The sequence below is a fragment of the Symsagittifera roscoffensis genome, chromosome 4 (genome assembly GCF_963678635.1).
Source record: "Symsagittifera roscoffensis chromosome 4, txSymRosc1.1, whole genome shotgun sequence".
Lineage (NCBI taxonomy): Eukaryota > Metazoa > Xenacoelomorpha > Acoela > Convolutidae > Symsagittifera > Symsagittifera roscoffensis.
In genome coordinates, this window is record NC_087065.1 from 24,560,632 (window position 1) to 24,580,533 (window position 19,902).

The window sequence follows — 19,902 nt, forward strand, 5'->3', positions numbered from 1 at the left end:
TAATCGAAGAAATTGAGCAAAAAAACTTTTAATCAATTTTCGCAGGTGGAAGAAAAGTACAAACAGCCAGGTTTTTACCAAGACTGGCACGCGGAAGAATTAGGCCATAACAAGCATATTTTCTGCTCTTTTCCTCTCCTCGCCCAAAATTTCACTTTTTTGTAATTTACTGGTGTTATTAAGGCCAAAATAACACGTAAGACAAATCGAAAAAATAGAAAACGTCGAGAAAGGAGTGGGAAAGAGGGCTCTTTTTCCTTTTCCCCAGCACCAGCAAACTTTCAGAACTGATTTCTTTGTTCTCATTATCCGATTATCTAAAATTTGGCAAGCAGACTAATTATAGGCTATGACAAACACATATTTGGTCTTGGCTCTTTTCCAGTTCCCCCCCCCCTTTCAAATTCAATTTTGAAAATCCTTTATAACGTTGTCATAATGCAACAAAATTTGGCGTGATGAACAATTTGACAATTCTGAACAGATTTGTTTTTCATACTTTATAGCGTAACATCACGCATTTAGCCGTAATAACACATAAAACAAACATAAAACTCGGTATTTTGAAAGGGGGAGACTGGAAAAGAGCCCTAGTCTTCACATATGACCTTATAAAACCCTACGTTATGCTAGAAAATTGATGCACTTTTGCGCGAGAAAAACAAAAAGAGCCAAAAAGAGTCGAAGATAAATTTGTTGTGGCGCAACTTTTTCTGCATGCCAGTTTTGTTAACAATCAAATAATGTGAAGAAAAATGACCTATAATAATCTCAGTTGGGGTGAATAGGAAAAAAAGCGTACCTAACGATTGAAAAGAATTTGGTCTTCATACTTAACGTTGCACGAACCCTCGTTACACCATAAGATTAATGTTTATGTGAGGTGGGGAAAGAAAAAGGAGCCAAACAATATATAACCCGCTGAATGCTTGATTAAACTAGTCACAATAGTTAGGCTGTTCCCATGCACAATTTCATTATGACCCGGGTCCAGGTTGTGGTTTTATGATCAGACGGTCGCGATTAAAATTGGATATTTTCAGACCACCGCGACCCAAATTTTGTTTTTCCAAACCGCTGCGACTAAAGTTTTGTACTTCCGGACCGAGGCAATGTGTCCGCGACCGGCGCGACCAAAGGAATCCCGGATGAAGGTTTTCAATTTGTGTTTTGACCGAGGCGAGTCAAACACATTTCAGAGTTGACAAAAAAATCCTAGTCGAGAAGGCCCTATAGTCAAAACATAAAGTCGACTCGGTCGAAAAAAAAAGTCGAACATAAGTTTACAGCACATTCGAACTCAAAGTCGAAATATGAAGTCGAGTCGGTCGAAACAAAATCGAACGCAAACTAAAATTGGCTCTTTTCCAGTTCCCCCCTTTCAAATTCAAATTTGAAAGTCTTTTTAACGTTGTCATAATGCAATGAAATTTGGCGTGGTGAACAAATCGACAATTCTGAACAATTTTGTTCTTCTTACATTGCAGCGTAATATCACGCATTTAGCCGTAATAACACGTAAAACAAATATAAAACTCGGTGTTTTGAAAGGGGGGAAACTGGAAAAGAGCCCTAAAACTTTACCATAGATTGACTTTATTGTCGGATTTTTTGCTTGCAAAACTGTAAAACAACTAGCAATTAATTATTTGCTAATTAACTAACAATTAGCAAATTAATTCAGCGTACATGTATTTTGATGTGCAGTTACCCGGGTTGACGCCCATAGAAGAAAATGCTTATCATACAGTTTCATATCTGAAGTCTATGGAAAAATGCTTATCATAAAAAATTCATACAAAGTTTAAAAATTTTTAATGAACGTTTTTGGTCTACTTGCCTCTTTGGAAGCTTTCTTGTCATTACAAAAATGATTTAAAATTTTTTATACATTGTTTATGCAATTTTCATTAAAAAAAATTGTATGATATGCACTTTTTTCATGAACAAAAACTTTGAGTTAAAAAATTTTTAATCCCTTTTTTGGCTGCAAACTTGATTTTGTGCTAAAATACAAAGTTTTAGAAAAAAAAGTTTTGCAAGCAAAATTTGACTTTTTTTGTTTATAACGTAGTCCAGGATGAGTTTATCACCCAAAAAACCCAAAAATCACAAGAAAGTGTTTTTTTTTGTAAACACGATTATTATCTTTTGTTTCATTTGCTAAAATAAAAATAACTTTGTAGAAAAACAGGCCTTTTTTCCCTACCATCGAAACTTTCAAACTAAAAATTATCTAGCCATATTCATTAAATTACTTTTTTGGTAAATAATTCCATGTGAAAATGTTAAAATTAACTTTTATGGCGAAAATCACCTAATGCAGTTTCTCTGCGTGGTAAGTGCCAGTTACACTCTGGGTTGTCTTGTGACAAAAAATCCTTGGTTAGTGTTTCAGTTGAAACACGAAATTTCAAAACAAAATTTTTTTTGTATTTTTGTTTATGGAAAAAATGTTTATCATACAATTTCATTTATGGAAAAAATCCTATTTTGCTATTTTCGTACACATTTTGTTCATATATGAAAGTTGCATGATAAGCATTTTTTGTCAACACGGGCAGCTAGATTGGCTCTTTTCCAGTTTCACCCCTTTCAAGTTTTCCACCGTTGTCATTATGCAATGAAATTTGGCATAGTGAAAAAATCGACAACTGTGAACAGATTTGTTCTTCATACTTTACAGCGTTACATCACACATTTAGCCGTAATAACACGTAAAACAAACATAAAACTCGGTATTTCGAAACGGGGACTGGGAAAGAGCCGCTAGAACAGCATATTTGCTGGTCATATACATAGGACCGCCACAAGATGGCCTACATATGGTCCCAACATCAAATATCAACATTTTATAACAAAAAATCACCACCAAAAGCTGAGAAACAATCAAATAAAACCAAAAGTTTTTAAACTGAACAACAGTCAACAAATAAACAGACAACGTAAATTGCGAAACTGAAATTCAAATATGGGGGAAAGTGAACAAGAGCCAGATCTTCTTTATTTTAGTCACTTTCTCCTCTCAGTTTGATGTTGATCTCAGGTTGATGTGATTGCAAAAGACGGTGGTCTGCTTTATGATCCGTGCGAAGAAGACAAGAACTGTCACGTGGGTTTCTACTGCAGCATGACCATTAAAAGATGTTTTCAAACAGAATGCATGAAGGATGAACAATGTCCACCCAAATACTATTGTGAAATACCTGGACTGATCATGGGCAACTGTTCTCCACTATAGAAATGCAAGTTCAAAAAACAAGGCTTATTTTCATTTGTTGGATAAATGAAATTAACCAATGAACAAAGACGAAAAATAAAAATTATTGCGATCATTCTCGAATAACTCAAGTCTAAGTGAGTGGATAAACAAAACAGCTTGTCAGTTAATTAACAGATTTTCTGATTGGTAAGAACCGATTTTAAACTGGAGAAAAACGTAACGCAAAAAGAGAAATTAAAAACAAAACTCGAGAGAAAGTTTTTGAAAAGACTAAGATGTTCTCGCTAGAATTCTTAGCGAGAAAAAACCAAGGTCGTAACTAATGAGTTTTTTGGTGAACGAAGAACAGTGAGTGAAAAACGTCGAAAACTGAAAGATCGGAACAAAGTTCACAAATTGTTCAGGCGTCATTTTTAAAGTTGACTTTTTAATGTTTTCATTTTGCGTATTTTATGAAATTGAATTCTGCTTTTAAATACCGAAATTTATGGCAGTTCGTTATTCTTTGTTGACTTGTAATTTACGATAATTACGGTTAACTTACGTATGAATTGAAATGTTGTCAATCGGCCAGCTACCCGAAACCGATCTGCCTCAGAACCGAAACGAGGCAGAAATACAAGTTAAATTGGTACTACTATGGTAGCTTTTGTCTCTAGATAGCAATACACCTAGTTTTTATCTGAGAAAATCACAAACGTTTTTGAGGAATTTAAAAAAACAACTAAGATATATTCAGTTTTCAAAGCTTTTATTAAAAAATTCATAGCAGGTTTTGCAAACTTTTTGAGTCGAGCAAAAAAGCGTGATGTGAGTTTGCATCCTTCAAAGAATGAAATGAAAATTTTCAGTACTTAAATTTTTTTTCAGGGTCGAAATGTACGAATTTTGTTCCTTTGATGTATAAGGCTCACTGTCTGCCACATTGCAAATTTTTTTCTGGTTCAATTGTTGAGTCACACAAAAATGAGTTTTCAACGTTTCATTTACACAAAAGGAAAGAACGGATGTTATGGCTACCTCCCCCCCCCCACCTCACACCTCACAGAAACTTCAATTATAAACATTTGCAGGTGGGGGGGGGGAGGAAAAGAGCCGATGTTATGATCACAAGATTTCATGAATTCTCAGATAATATTTTGAGTTTCGAAAATTGTTTGGCCCCATTAGTTTTTTCCTCCAGTATATAAAAACTCATGGATTTTACACGATTTCTTTTTTTGAGGAGCACTTTGCAAAGTTTTTTTTTGGAAACCATTTAGCCGTTTCTCACCCAAAAAAGATCAATCTCAAGATTTGTTGCTCATATATGTGCCTGAAGGTTCTGTTCTTCTCTTTTTTACTGTACACACTTCACTCTCTAAGGCCTTGACGTTTTTTTTTTCAATTTGTCAAAATTGAGAATAAGCGTTCAGTCAATCAAACAGCTCATGGAAAGTCCCTTCACATGCGACTACGCACTTATTTTGGCTTTTTTTCTTTCCCCCATTCCTCACGAAAACATGATTTTTTTTCATCGTAATTAGTGGTTTTACAAGGTTGAGTATGAAGATCAAATAAGTTTGTTATGGCTTTTCTAATAACGCATTCCATTTTTTACAAAAATCGGAAAATGCGAAGAAATCTTGTAATTATAAAAATTGGCAGATGGAGGAAAAAGAAAAAATGGCCTTTTTTTGGTAGAAAAAAGTTTATGGCATTAAAAAAAAAGTATTTATTTTTTCTTTTTTTCCCCAAAAACTAGGCCAAACAATATCGGACTAAAGATTTAGTCGAGACAAGTTTTGAATAATTTCGCTAAATATATCTAATTGTTTTTGGTAGGTAAAAACAGAAGAGCCAGTCTGAAAAACAGGCTGTAGAGAGTTTTTGGCTCTTTTCCAGTTCCTATCTTTCAAAAAATCAATTTATATGTTTGTTTTACGAGTTATTACGGCTAAATGCGTGATGTTACGATGTGAAGTATGGAGATCAATTATAAAAAGAAATGTTTTCTGTTGACCTTTGTCAATGTCATTTGTTCACCATGCCAAGTTTCCTTGCAGTATTACAATGTTAATTAAGTTTTTCAAAATTCAAGTTGAAACGGGGAAACAGGAAAAGAGGCGATTTTTCCTGCACGCCATGAACTTTTTTGGTAGGTTTGCGAGAGGCCGACTGTCGACAATTTAACAATTTTTTTAAAATTTTTTCCAATTTTTCGAAAGTTATCTTGCCAAATTTGAGATTAAGGGCGTAAAAGGTTCAATTGAAAGAACAGATTGTGGTAATTTTCCCCGCATAAAAAACTACCCTCTTTTTTTGGAAGACTAAATTTTTTCCGAACTTACTGTTTTTTTTCTAAACACAACCTTGCTGCATATGCGGTTAATCACAGCCACAATTTTAAAGTTTTAATTGTATTTTGTGACAAGAACAAACCCAACGCATCTGTTTCATTACAATTTGTATTCGGAGAAAATGTATCTGAATGGGTGAAACGGGCTTCTAAAATTTTAATACATTTTGCTTCTTTTTGCTATTTCACTTTGGTGAGCAAAACAAGCCAGCCCGTTATGGAACCCGTTTTTTATCTAAAATATGGAATTATAACCCTAATTGCAGATATATGCACAATTTTTTTGATATTGCTAATCAAAAGTAACATCAGCTCAAACTCAGTTGCTAATAACAGCCCGTTAAAGTGAATTGCACCATAAATTGAACCCCACTGCTAAAATGCCAGATGTCGCAGTTTCACAACAGGACATAAAAATCCAAAAAGTTGTTTTAGTTTTTGCCATGCTTTGTCTTTTTTACGTGCCTGAAGCGTTATGAGCTAGTCTCGTTTTCAAAATATCCAGGAAGTTTTCATGTTACATTAAACTTTTACCCACAGACAATTATGACGCGTTAGATTCGCACTAATACATTTTCTTCATAACGCTAACAAAAAATCAGCAGGTATCAAAAGCTTTAGCTTAGCTCGCTCAACAGTTAAAGAAAGGGCTGTTACTTGTTCTCAAAAAAATTGAAAAATAAATCAATCTCAAAAACTATCAAACCACGCAAAACCTGACCTTTTTCTTAGAATTAAAATATCTGGGCCGAAATGTAGCTTTTTTGACAAGATATAACAACATATAGCTTTTCGTTTGCCAAAATGTGTCAAACTGTTAACACCATCAAAAATTGATTAACACAATCTATTTGAGACAAAACTTTTGGTGGTGATTGAAAGGCGTTTTTCAAAAGCGATCAAAATTGTTATTCCCTACTCATTTTCTTAGAAAAGTTATGAAGTAAAAAAAATATAAAAGAGTAGAAGTTTAATTTCAAGTCATTAAATGTTGGTGTAAAAAGTTTTAAATGCTGTAATTGAATTATTGAAATTGAAAAGATCATAAGCTGGCTATTGGTGTAATGAATTCCTTTATCCCATTTAAATTAAATCGCCATATAAAAACTGCGGCTCATTATTTGGGGAAATGAAGCGGTTTTGATTTTCACATTGTTTCCAGCGCCATGGAATGAGCTCAAAAGGTATCGTATGCAAATTCCTCTACTGTGAATGGAAAAAATCCGATGCATTGCTTGTGATATTGTCAATATATTCAGCCACATAACGTATTTGAACAATAAAAAATATAAATTTGAGTTTCGAAGACATTACGATTTCAACCAACTCTAGAAGAAGTTGGGAGAAAAATATAACACGATTATAACAAGATTATGGCTCTTTTTCCTTTTCCCCCACCTGCAATTTTTTACTAGTAAAGTTACTGTTCACATTGTCCGATCATTATGAAAATTGACATGCGGACTAATTAGGATGTGCCAAACACATTTGGTCTTCATATTTAACTTTCTAAAACCACTCGTTACACCATAAAATTGATGGTCGTGGGAGGTGGGGGAAAAAGGAAAAAGAGCCAAGATTATTTGCAATAATGCTCTAAAAAGGATCTTTTTCCAATCTCTTAACAAACGAACAAAAACACGTTTAGTCATGAAAAAGTAACCGGTATCTAAAAACACGGATGTATGTTTCTTAATCTAGCAAGTATCTATCTGCACAAAACAATCTTAGAGAAGTTCTTCGAAGGATTAAATTGGAAATTTTTGGAAAACATGACTGGTGGATAGTTCAATTTATTCACTCGAAAAGCTTTACTTGATAAGATATTTATAAGAAAAACTTAAGTTGGAAATTGCATACACAATTTTTATCATCTCTTCAAGTGTCAGATCGAAAAAAGTTTAAGGTGAAATCAGGGACTGGAAAATATCAACGAGGTTTCATGATGTTACTGAAATGTACAGAAAAAAAATTATAATTTTTGGAGATTTCTTCCCTTGTTGAGAAAACTGAAAATCGACTTCATGTTACCAAATTGTTCAAAATGTTGTTTGAAGATCGCGCAATTAAAATAGCTAAAAGTAAAAAAACTTTGTGCCCAAATGATTTTTTGTCCAAATTGGAACTTGCTTTTGGTCGTCTGGCGTCGGGGATCGAAAAGAAAAAATAAGCTAAGCCCTGTGCGTGTGTGTAATAAAAAGAATTTCAAAAAACTTGAAACCTACCTCGCTTTGGTCGGGATTTCTTAGATATGGCTTATCCAGGTATTGAAATGAATTTTTTCAACCTTCAATTTTCTGTTTTATCGCTTCTAAAGAAAAACACAATGAAAAAAAAAACAAATTTGACTTGGGTGATTGTTTTGTGAAGTCAGTTTTTCTTCAGTCAAATGCTTCACGTAAAAACAACTTGCTTTGCCTTGTTTATCTTGGACTTAAATTGCACTCTACGCGTGCTCGTCAGCACAGGTGGCCAAAAAATGCCTATCACCGGGCGTAGTGTTTGAGAGTGTTGTTAGGATAACGCGAAAATGTTGGCAAGATCGGGTATATTCCCGGGTTGACCTCCATAGACCAAAAATGCTAATCATACAATTCCATAAACTAAGTCTATGAAAAAATACTAATCATACAATTTTCATGCATTTTGCTAAAATGGTGTCATCGAATTTTCGAATAACTTTTCTCTTGTTTTGGCATAAATTTTGGTGTATCGTACTAAATAAAAAAGAAAAATTTTTTGTCAAAAAAAAATGCTAACTATACAATTTCCATATATTTTTGAAATTGCCCCCAAAAATTTTTTTGTGTTTTTTTTTCAACCGCAAAATGATTTTCGTACTCAAGCAAACATTTTTTGAAAAAAAAAAAATTTGCATGCAAAATTTAATTTTTTGTTTGTATAACGTAGTCCTGGATATACTAATATTGAATTTTTTTCCATTTCTTTTGATAACATTTTTCAAAAATGCTCAAGACTCCTCTTTTTTTGTATGACATGTTTTTGTATGCCTTGATCAATGTCTGGTAATTTGAAAATTCAATTTTTAGAAATAATCATCTTTGAAAATTTTTGCCAAAATTTAAAAGTTTGATACTTTCGTTATATTATTTGCGTGAGACAGAATTAACACATTGCAGGCTGTTTCCAAAGCATTTATAATGCGTGACGGCCAAACCTTTGGTTACTACATTTGAGTAAACAAGGCTTATGTCATTTGTGTTCGGTTACGAACACAACCAATAAATTTTGAGAAATAAAAATGTAAACAATCAATCTTTTTGGTTTATGGAAAAATGCTAGTCATACAATTTCCATATATGAAAAAAATACTAATCATAGACCTTTCATGCAATTTTCTGTACGTATGGAATTGCATGGAAAGAGTATGACTAGCATTTTTCCATATATGGAAATTGTATGACTAGCATTTTTGGTCAACCCGGGTTGAGTAACCGAATCATTTAGCTAGAGCTATGTTGAAATCCAGACGCAACTTTTAAAATTAAACTCAGAAGCGAAGCTGCGCTTGGTAATCACTAGCAAGAACTCGACAAAAAGCAGCTCTGTGAAGTGCAATAAGACAAAATAAAAATCATAAACCTCGAATGAATAAAAAATACGGCTACGTCTCAATCATCGCTTTCTCAAATTATGAGTTTAACGCGCTAACCATTCAACCACGGGCCCTTAAATAAGAATAATCACTAGCTACAAATAAAGCAGAAAACAGATGCTATGAACTTTCCCATGCTACAGATCGTGATTATAGCAAAAGTGCGACTAAATAAGTAAACATTTTTAATGAACACTTTTATCTGCGAGTTAGGTTTAAAAAAGGAAGAGTCGTACTAAAACAATAACGCTCGCAAGCTTTCAAGTGTAATAAAAAGAGGGAGATTCCAGTAAGACTAATTGAAAAATTCAAGGTAAGTTGAATTCATTTTTGCTCACATATTTTAAAATTATGCGCACCAGTTCAATTATTTGAGATTCACAGTCCAAGAGTCAAAAAATTTTGACAGCAACAAAAACAGCAATCAAAAGACTTCGAAAAAAAAATCAATTTTTTCAAGTTTTTTTTTGATAATCGTGGTCGTTGTGAGAATCCTGATTAGTCATCGAAAGCGTAAATTATGGTTTGAATTAAAGTAACTGGTTTTGATGTGGATAAAAAATTATTAACAAATTTCAGCTTACAGAACAACTTTCACTTTATTTCCATATTTGGTTTTAAATTCAAATCAAGCTTTGCAGATGTAAATACAACGGTCGTTCAAATCTAAAGCTTTCAATAGGCAAGACTAACTCCAGCATTTATTATTTGGTTGATTAATTGATGAATTATCATCGGACAAACTGGCAAATGCGCTTAGTTTCAAGAAACTAAGAAATGCAAGGAGTCACCAAAAGAGTAAATCATTAGTTAAAATTAAATTTAATTATACTAAATTTTTTTATGTTCGAGAGCTTTCGTTTGTTGTAGTATTTTAAGAATTGGAAAATTTTTGAACAAATAAAGTTTAATCTAGACAGACTTAGCGAAATTTTTTTTTATACAATTTTTTTTGTTTTTTAAAAAGCGTTCGCGATAGCAAAATGAAACAAAGTTGCCTGTACTTCAATGTTTTTTTTTCCAATTTCTCCCATTAAGTTTTTAATTCAGGTTTTTGTTTACATGCGCTCAGGTTAATACAAGTTTTTAGATTTCAATCCTGGGAAATAATGGAAAAGAGCCGTTATCTGAATTAGTTTTTGACAAACATTCGAAACATTTTAATTTTTTTTAGAATTTTTTTAGGAATTCTGAAGTTTTTACCCATAATCGCTGACAAGTACAAAACTTTATGTTTCCTTTCCCTAACATCCCATTCGGAACAATAGAATTGCTTCATTTCAGTTTGAAATGGCTTCTGAGGCGGATTAATTTTGCCGCTACTCTACGCTTACGGATTAAATTTACGCTTGCGAAAAATGGTAGGTAAGCCGTGCAATTCAATTATCGCAAATTGACCAAAAACCAAATTCTGAACCCCATAAAATATGAAAAACTAACATGTGAATCTTTTTACAGATTCGAGCTCATGCTAATGATTTTTTTTGGATGATATTTGAAACGTTTTGTGAAAAAAGCTTAAATAAAAAATGAAATTTAGTTTAAAAGGTTGAAAATAAGAAAATAAATTAATAGAAACCAAAATTGCTCAAATCAAAGCAGAGCCCTGAATTTTCGACAGCCTTTAAACAGATATAAAACAGTTTTTGCCTTGGATAAAAAATGAACATTACGAGGCCAAACTGTGCATTCTTTGCATTGTAAGCGGAATCCGCAACAGGCCAAAATCAGATAGGTCGCGGTTTCCGCAACATTGATACTTTTCTTTGATCTTATCTGCTGTTTTGGATTCCACAAACAAATACCTAAGCATTGTACCTCGAAATCGCTCGAAAAATAGGCAAGTTTGCGGAATCCGCAACTGTATTTGCGGAATCCTGAACAGTTTTTGGAATCCACAAACAAATGATAAAACATTTGTATCGTTAAATTGAGCGGTTGCGGAATCCGCAACTGTAAGTGGAACCCGCAAATTGTTAATGGAATCCGCAAATTGTAAGTGGAATCTGCATTATGTTTGCGGATTCCCCTTACATATATTTATTAAAATTATATCTTTTAAATACATGATTTGATTTCACTAGAATAGAAATTTACTAGAATAGAAACTTATTAGATTAGATCAGTGTTTGGGATTATTGGAATCCCAATTTTTGACCAGTATTTGGAATCGATGGAATCCCAAATACTGAACTAATTCGACGATTTGCTATTCGTTGGGTTTCTAATCACTCTCAACCTAATGACTCCAAATAAAGGAAATATTCCATTTTTATTCCAAATTATTCCAGTTTTTGGGATTTCATCAATCCCAAATACTGACCATGTTTTTTTTTCCAATTTCTCCCATTAAGTTTTTAATTCAGGTTTTTGTTTACATGCGCTCAGGTTAATACAAGTTTTTAGATTTCAATCCTGGGAAATAATGGAAAAGAGCCGTTATCTGAATTAGTTTTTGACAAACATTCGAAACATTTAAATTTTTTTTAGAATTTTTTTAGGAATTCTGAAGTTTTTACCCATAATCGCTGACAAGTACAAAACTTTATGTTTCCTTTCCCTAACATCCCATTCGGAACAATAGAATTGCTTCATTTCAGTTTGAAATGGCTTCTGAGGCGGATTAATTTTGCCGCTACTCTACGCTTACGGATTAAATTTACGCTTGCGAAAAATGGTAGGTAAGCCGTGCAATTCAATTATCGCAAATTGACCAAAAACCAAATTCTGAACCCCATAAAATATGAAAAACTAACATGTGAATCTTTTTACAGATTCGAGCTCATGCTAATGATTTTTTTTGGATGATATTTGAAACGTTTTGTGAAAAAAGCTCAAATAAAAAATGAAATTTAGTTTAAAAGGTTGAAAATAAGAAAATAAATTAATAGAAACCAAAATTGCTCAAATCAAAGCAGAGCCCTGAATTTTCGACAGCCTTTAAACAGATATAAAACAGTTTTTGCCTTGGATAAAAAATGAACATTACGAGGCCAAACTGTGCATTCTTTGCATTGTAAGCGGAATCCGCAACAGGCCAAAATCAGATAGGTCGCGGTTTCCGCAACATTGATACTTTTCTTTGATCTTATCTGCTGTTTTGGATTCCACAAACAAATACCTAAGCATTGTACCTCGAAATCGCTCGAAAAATAGGCAAGTTTGCGGAATCCGCAACTGTATTTGCGGAATCCTGAACAGTTTTTGGAATCCACAAACAAATGATAAAACATTTGTATCGTTAAATTGAGCGGTTGCGGAATCCGCAACTGTAAGTGGAACCCGCAAATTGTTAATGGAATCCGCAAATTGTAAGTGGAATCTGCATTATGTTTGCGGATTCCCCTTACATATATTTATTAAAATTATATCTTTTAAATACATGATTTGATTTCACTAGAATAGAAATTTACTAGAATAGAAACTTATTAGATTAGATCAGTGTTTGGGATTATTGGAATCCCAATTTTTGACCAGTATTTGGAATCGATGGAATCCCAAATACTGAACTAATTCGACGATTTGCTATTCGTTGGGTTTCTAATCACTCTCAACCTAATGACTCCAAATAAAGGAAATATTCCATTTTTATTCCAAATTATTCCAGTTTTTGGGATTTCATCAATCCCAAATACTGACCATGTTTTTTTTTCCAATTTCTCCCATTAAGTTTTTAATTCAGGTTTTTGTTTACATGCGCTCAGGTTAATACAAGTTTTTAGATTTCAATCCTGGGAAATAATGGAAAAGAGCCGTTATCTGAATTAGTTTTTGACAAACATTCGAAACATTTTAATTTTTTTTAGAATTTTTTTAGGAATTCTGAAGTTTTTACCCATAATCGCTGACAAGTACAAAACTTTATGTTTCCTTTCCCAAGGTACCGCTCAAAATTGCTCGAAAAATAGGAGAAATTGCGGAATTCGAAACTCTAAGTGGAATACGCGAATTGTAAGTGGAATCCGCAAATTGTAAGTGGAATATCCATTTGGTTTGCGGTTTCCCTTTTTACATATATTTATATGTGTAGTCTTTAAAATTATATCTTTTAAATACATGATTTGATTTTACTAGAATAGAATCTTACTATAATACAAATTTACTATAATAGATCAGCGTTTGGGATTAATGGAATCCCAATTAATGACCAGTATTTGGGATCGATGAAATCGCAAAAACTGAAATAAATCGACGATTTGCTTTGCGTTAGGTTTTTAACCACTCTCAACCTAATGAATTCAAATATAGAATATTATCCATGTTTATTCCACATTTTTCCAGTTTTTGGGATTCCATCAATGCCAAATACTGACCAGTATTTGGGATTGACGCAATCCCAAATAGTGACCTAATTTGTCGATATGCCGTGTGTTCCAAACACTCTCACTTCAATGACTCCAAATATTGAAATTGTTCGGTGTTGTGTTTCCAAAATACTAAAAGATGACATCCACTGATTTAAAAAACCAAGGTTTTAGGACTTGTTTGTGGATTCCGCTGACAATTTTTAAGTCTATGCTTTTAAATTCCGCATTGCTAGTGGTAATAATTCCAGCTAAGCTTTTAATTGTTCATTTTCAAGTTCAGTTGTGAACAAAATTCGGAATCCACTTACAGTTTGCGGAATCCACTTATATTTGCGGATTCCGCTTACATTTTGCGGAATCCACTCATAGTTGCGGAATTCAGAACAGCTAGTTATATTTGCATGTTGCGGAACCCGCAACAAATGAAATGTGCCGACAAAATTTACGCTACAGGTATATGTATGCGGATTCCACTGAAATTTTGTTTGTGAAATCCACTTATATTTTTTGGAATATGTGTTAAGACTTGTCTCTGGAATCCAAGAACATACAGACACAAAATTGTGCTCTTATCCAGTGCGCAGTTTGACCTTGTAATGACAAATAATTCTTCAAGTTGTTCATAAGTCAGAACAGCATACTAGAAAAATGACAATAAAAAAATTAATTTTACTGAAATCTACAAATATCAAATCAGACATTTTAATGAAACTTAGAGCTCGGATTAACAATTCAACTGATCTTCAATTTGGAAAGTCATTTTAGCTTTTTAATTTTTCCCACACCTCACACGAATAGCATCTTTATAGTCTAACAAGTGGTTTTGCAAGACTGTTTATGAAGACCAGGGATGTTTCTCATGGCCTAAATAGTCTGCATGTCAATTTTCATGACAATCAAACAATGGGAACAGTAATTTTGCTTACCGAAAATTGCAGGCGGAAGAAAAGAAAAAAGATCCGTCTTTTTTTATTATTGCTTCGATTGGCATTTGAAACTTTTTAAGCTCCACTTCAGTAGAGAATCTTAACTTCCACATGTCATAACTTCCGTTAAATCAAATCGGTTAAAACAGGGGATGGATCTAAGGTTTTAACTCTTATTCCTTTTTCACCCTACCTGCAAAATTTACAGGTAAAAATTTTCTTTACATTGTTCGATTGTTATGAAAAATGACATACAGACTATTTAGGTTATGTTAAACATATTTAGTCTTCATAATTGACTTTGTAAAACCACTCGTTGCACCATAAAATTCATGTTCTTGTGAGGTGTGGGAAGAGGACGAAAAATAGCAATGATTTTCTCTAGGATTTAAAATTTTCTCAAGGGAGATCGGATTTTCAAAAAGAGTTCAAACATTTTTTTAAACCTTTTTTGAAGATAAACAGGCTCTTTTCCCGTTTTACAACCCCCTCGGAAAATTACCGTTAAAAGGCAAAAACACCGAACTATGAAATATGTTTAACAAAACCAATATAGTCTGTATGACAATTTTAATAACAATCGAACAATGTGAAGAAAAATTTTACCTGTAAAATTTTGCAGTAGGGGTGGGGAAAAGAATAAGAGTCAAAACCTTAGATCAATCCCCTGCTCTAACCGATTTGAATTAACGGAAGTCATGACAAGTGGACGTTAAAATTCTTTACTAAAATGGAGCTAAAAAAAGTTTCAAATGCCAATCGAAGCAATGATAAAATAAAAATGCCGGCTCTTTTTCCTTTTCCCCCGCCTGCAAATTTTTATAAACAAAATCGCTGTTCACATTGTTTGTTTGTCATGAAAACAGACATGCAGACTATTAAGGCCATGACAAACATCTTTGGTCTTCAGAATCAATCTTGCAAAACCACTTGTTAGGTTATAGTTTGCTACTCGCGTGTGGCGTGGGAAAAAGAAAAGGCCAAAATGACTTTCCAAATGAAGATCAGTTAAACTGTTTAACCCGAGCTCTAAGTTACTCTTAAAACGTCTGATTTGATATTTGTAGGTATCATAAATTATTTTTTTTACTGCCTATATTTCAGTATGCTCTTCTGACTTATGAACGACTTAAAGAATTGTTTGTCATTACGAGGCCAAACTGTGCACTAGATTGGAGCACAATTTTGTGTCTGTATGTTCTTGGATTCCAGAGACAAGTCTTAAAATGTGTTCAAAATGTAGGTGGATTTCACAAACAACATTTCAGTGGATTCCGCATACATATAACTGTAACCTAAGTTTTGTCGGCACATTTGATTTGTTTGATTTTGCAACAAGGAATCCAGTGAAATTTTGTTTGTGAAACCCACTCACATTTTCGAACATAATTTGAGACTTGTATCTGGAATCCAGGAACTTGCAGACACAAAATTGTGCTCCTATCCATTGCACAGTTTGGTCTGGTAATGACAAATAATTCTTCAAGTTGTTCATAAGTCAGAACAGCATAGTAAAAAAATAGACAAAAAAAAAAAATTTAATGATATCTACAAATATCAAATCAGACATTTTAAGACATGCTTACGGTTCGGATTAAACAGTTCAACTGATCTTTAATTTGGAAAGTCATTTTAGCTTTTTCTTTTTCCCCACACCTCACACGAATAGCAATTTTATAGTCTAACAAGTGTTTTTGCAAGATTGATTATGAAAACCAAAGATGCTTCTCATGGCCTAAGTAGTCTGCATGTCAATTTTCATGGCAATCAAAAACGTGAACAATAGTTTTGATTATAACAATTTGCAGGTGGGAGAAAAGGAAAAAAAGCCGTCATTTTTTTTATTATTGCTTCGATTGGCATTTGAAACTTTTTTAGCTCCACTTCAGTAAAGAATCTTAAGTTCCACATGTCATAACTTCCGTTAAATCAAATCAGTTAAAGCAGGGGATTGACTCTTTTCCTGTCCCCACACCACCTGCAAAATTTTACGAGTAAAAAATTTCTTCACATTGTTCGATTGTTATGAAAAATGACATACGGACTATTTAGGTTATGTTAAACATTTTTGGTCTTCATAACTGATTTTGTAAAACCACTCGTTGCACCATAAAATTCATTTTCGTTTGAGGTGTGGGGGGAGGAGGAAAAATAGCAATGATTTTCTCTAGGATTTAAAATTTTCTCAAGGGAGATCGGATTTTCAAAAAGAGTTCAAACATTTTTTTTTCGACGTTTTTTTGAGGATAAACAGGTTCTTTTCCAGTTTCACACCCCCTCGGAAAATTACATTATTATAATCTCTCCGTTATTACCATTAAATTGCAAAAATAAGGAACTATGAAATATGTTTAACATAACCTAAATAGTCCGTATGTCAACTTTCATAACAATCGAACAATGGGAAGAAATTTTTACCTGTAAAATTTTGCAGGTGAGGTGGGGAAAGGAATAAGAGTCAAAATCTTAGATCAATCTCCTGCTTTAGCCGATTTGATTTAACGGGAGTTATGACAGTGGAAGTTAAGATTCTCTACTGAAGTGGAGCTAAAAAAAAGTTTCAAATGCCAACCGAAGCAATGATAAAATAAAAATGACGGCTCTCTTACCTTTTCACCCAAATGCAAATTTTTATAATCAAAAATACTGTTCACAATGTTTGACTGTCATGAAAATTGACATACAGACTACTTAGGCCATGACAAACAGCTTTGGTCTTCATAATCAATCTTGCAAAACCACTTGTTAGACTATAAATTTGCTCTATCTGTTCGACTATCTGTAACGTAAATTTTGTCGGCACATTTAATTTGTTGCGGATTCCGCAACAAATAAATATAGCTAGTTTTCTCCTGTAAGTGGATTTCGCAAACTGTAAGTGAATTCCGAATTTGGTTCAATACTGAACTTGCATATGAACACATAAAAGCTGAGCTGCAACTCTCATCTCTAGCAATGCGGATTATAAAATCAAAGACCTAACCATCGTCAGCGGAATCCACGAACAAGTCTTGAAACAATGGTCACATAAATCCGTGGATGTCATCTTTTAGTATTCTGGAAACACAACACCGAACAATTTCAACATTTGGAGTCAATGAGTTGAGAATGTATGGAACACACAGCATATCGACAAATAAGGTCAGTTTTTGGGATTGCGTCAATCCCAAATACTGTTCAGTATTTGGGATTGATGAAATCCCAAAAACTGGAATAATTTGGAATAAAAAAGGAATATTTCCATTATTTGGAGTCATTAGGTTGAGAGTGATTAGAAACCCAACGCATAGCAAATAGTCAAATTAACTCAGTATTTGGGATTCTATCGATCCCAAATACTGGTCAGTATTTGGGACTGATGGAATCCCAAAAACTGAACTAATTTGGCGATTTGCCATGCGTTGGGTTTCTAATCACTGTCAACCTTATGACTCCAAATAATGGATATATTCCATATTTATTCCACATTATTCCAATTTTTGGGATTCATCCAAAAACTGAAATCCCATAACTTCCACGAACTTAATTTAGGGCTTGTCTCTGGAAACCAGGAACATGCAGACAAAAATTTGTGCTCCTATCCAGTGCACATTTTGGCCATGTAATGACAAATAATTCTTCAAATTGATCATAAGTCAGAACAGCATACTAAAAAATAGACAAAAAAAATAATTTTACTGATATCTACAAATATCAGATCGGACATTTTAAGACAAACTTACGGCTCGGATTAAACAGTTCAACTGATCTTTAATTTGGAAAGTCATTTTAGGTTTTTCATTTTCTCCACACCTGAATAGCAATTTTATAGTCTATCAAGTGGTTTTACAAGATTGATTATGAAGATCAAAGATGTTTGTCATGGCCTAAATAGTCTGCATGTCAATTTTCATGACAATCAAACAATTTGAACACAAAATTCGATTAATAAATTTTGCAGTTTGGGGAAAAGGAAAAAGAGCCGTCATTTTTATTTTATTAGTGCTTCGATTAGCATTTGAAATTTTTTTTAGCTCCACTTCAGTAAAGAATCTTAACTTCTACATGTCATTACTTCCGTTAAATCAAATCGGTTAAAGCAGGGGATTGATCTAAGCTTTTGACTCTGATTCTTGTCCCCACACCACCTGCAAAAATTTACGAGTAAAAAATTTCTTCGCATTGTTCGATTGTTATGAAAAATGACATACGGACTAATTAGGTTATGTTAAACATTTTTGTGCTTCATAATTGATTTTGTAAAACCACTCGTTGCACCATAATTTCATGTTCGTATGAAATGTGGGGGGAGGGTGGAAAAATAGCAATGATTTTCTCTAGGATTTAAAATTTTCTCAAGGGATATCGGGTTTTCAAAAAGAGTTCAAACATTTTTTTCGACGTTCTTTTGTTGATCAATAGGCCGTTTTCCAGTTTCACACCCCCTCTGAAAATTACATTATTATAATATCTCCGTTATTACCGTTAAATTGCAAAAATATTGAACTATGAAATATATTTAACATAACCTAAATAGTCCGTTTGTCAATTTTCATAACAATCGAACAATGTGAAGAAAATTTTTACGTGTAAAATTTTGCATGTGGGGTGGCGAAAAGAAAAAGAGTCAAAACCTTAGATCTATCCCCTGCTTTAACCGATTTGATTTAACGGAAGTTATGACAAGTGGAAATTAAGATTCTCTACTGAAGTGGAGCTAAAAAAGTTTCAAAAGCCAATCAAAGCAATGATAAAATAAAAATGACGGCTCTTTTTCCTTTTCACCCAAATGCAAATTTTTATAATCAAAATTACTGTTCACATTGTTTCATTGTCATGAAATTGACATACAGACCACTTAGGCCATGACAAACAGCTTTGGTCTTCATAATCAATCTTGCAAAACCACTTGTTAGACTATAAATTTGCGCTATCTGTTCGACTATCTGTAACGCAAATTTTGTTGGCACATTTAATTTGTTGCGGATTCCGCAACAAGCAAATATAGCTAGTTTTCTCCGGAATCCGCAATTGTAAGTAGATTTCGCACACTGTAAGTGGATTCCGAATTTGGTTCAATACTGAACTTGCATATGAACACATAAAATCTGAGCTGGAACTCTTATCTCTAGCAATGCGGAATTTAGAAGCAAAGACTTAACCATCGTCAGCGGAATCCACGAACAAGTCTTAAGACAATGGTTACCTAAATCGGTGGATGTCATCTTTTAGTTTTCTGGAAACACAACACCGAACAATTTCAACATTTGGAGTCAATGATTTGAGAGTGTATGGAACACACAAATATCGACAAATTAGGTCAGTATTTGGGGTTTCGTCAATCCCAAATACTGTTCAGTATTTGGGATTGACGAAATCCCAAAAACTGGAATAATTTGGAATGAAAAAGGAATATATCGATTATTTGGAGTCATTAGGTTGAGAGTGATTAGAAACCCAACGCATAGCAAATCGTCAAACTAATTCAGTATTTGGGATTCTATCGAGGCGAT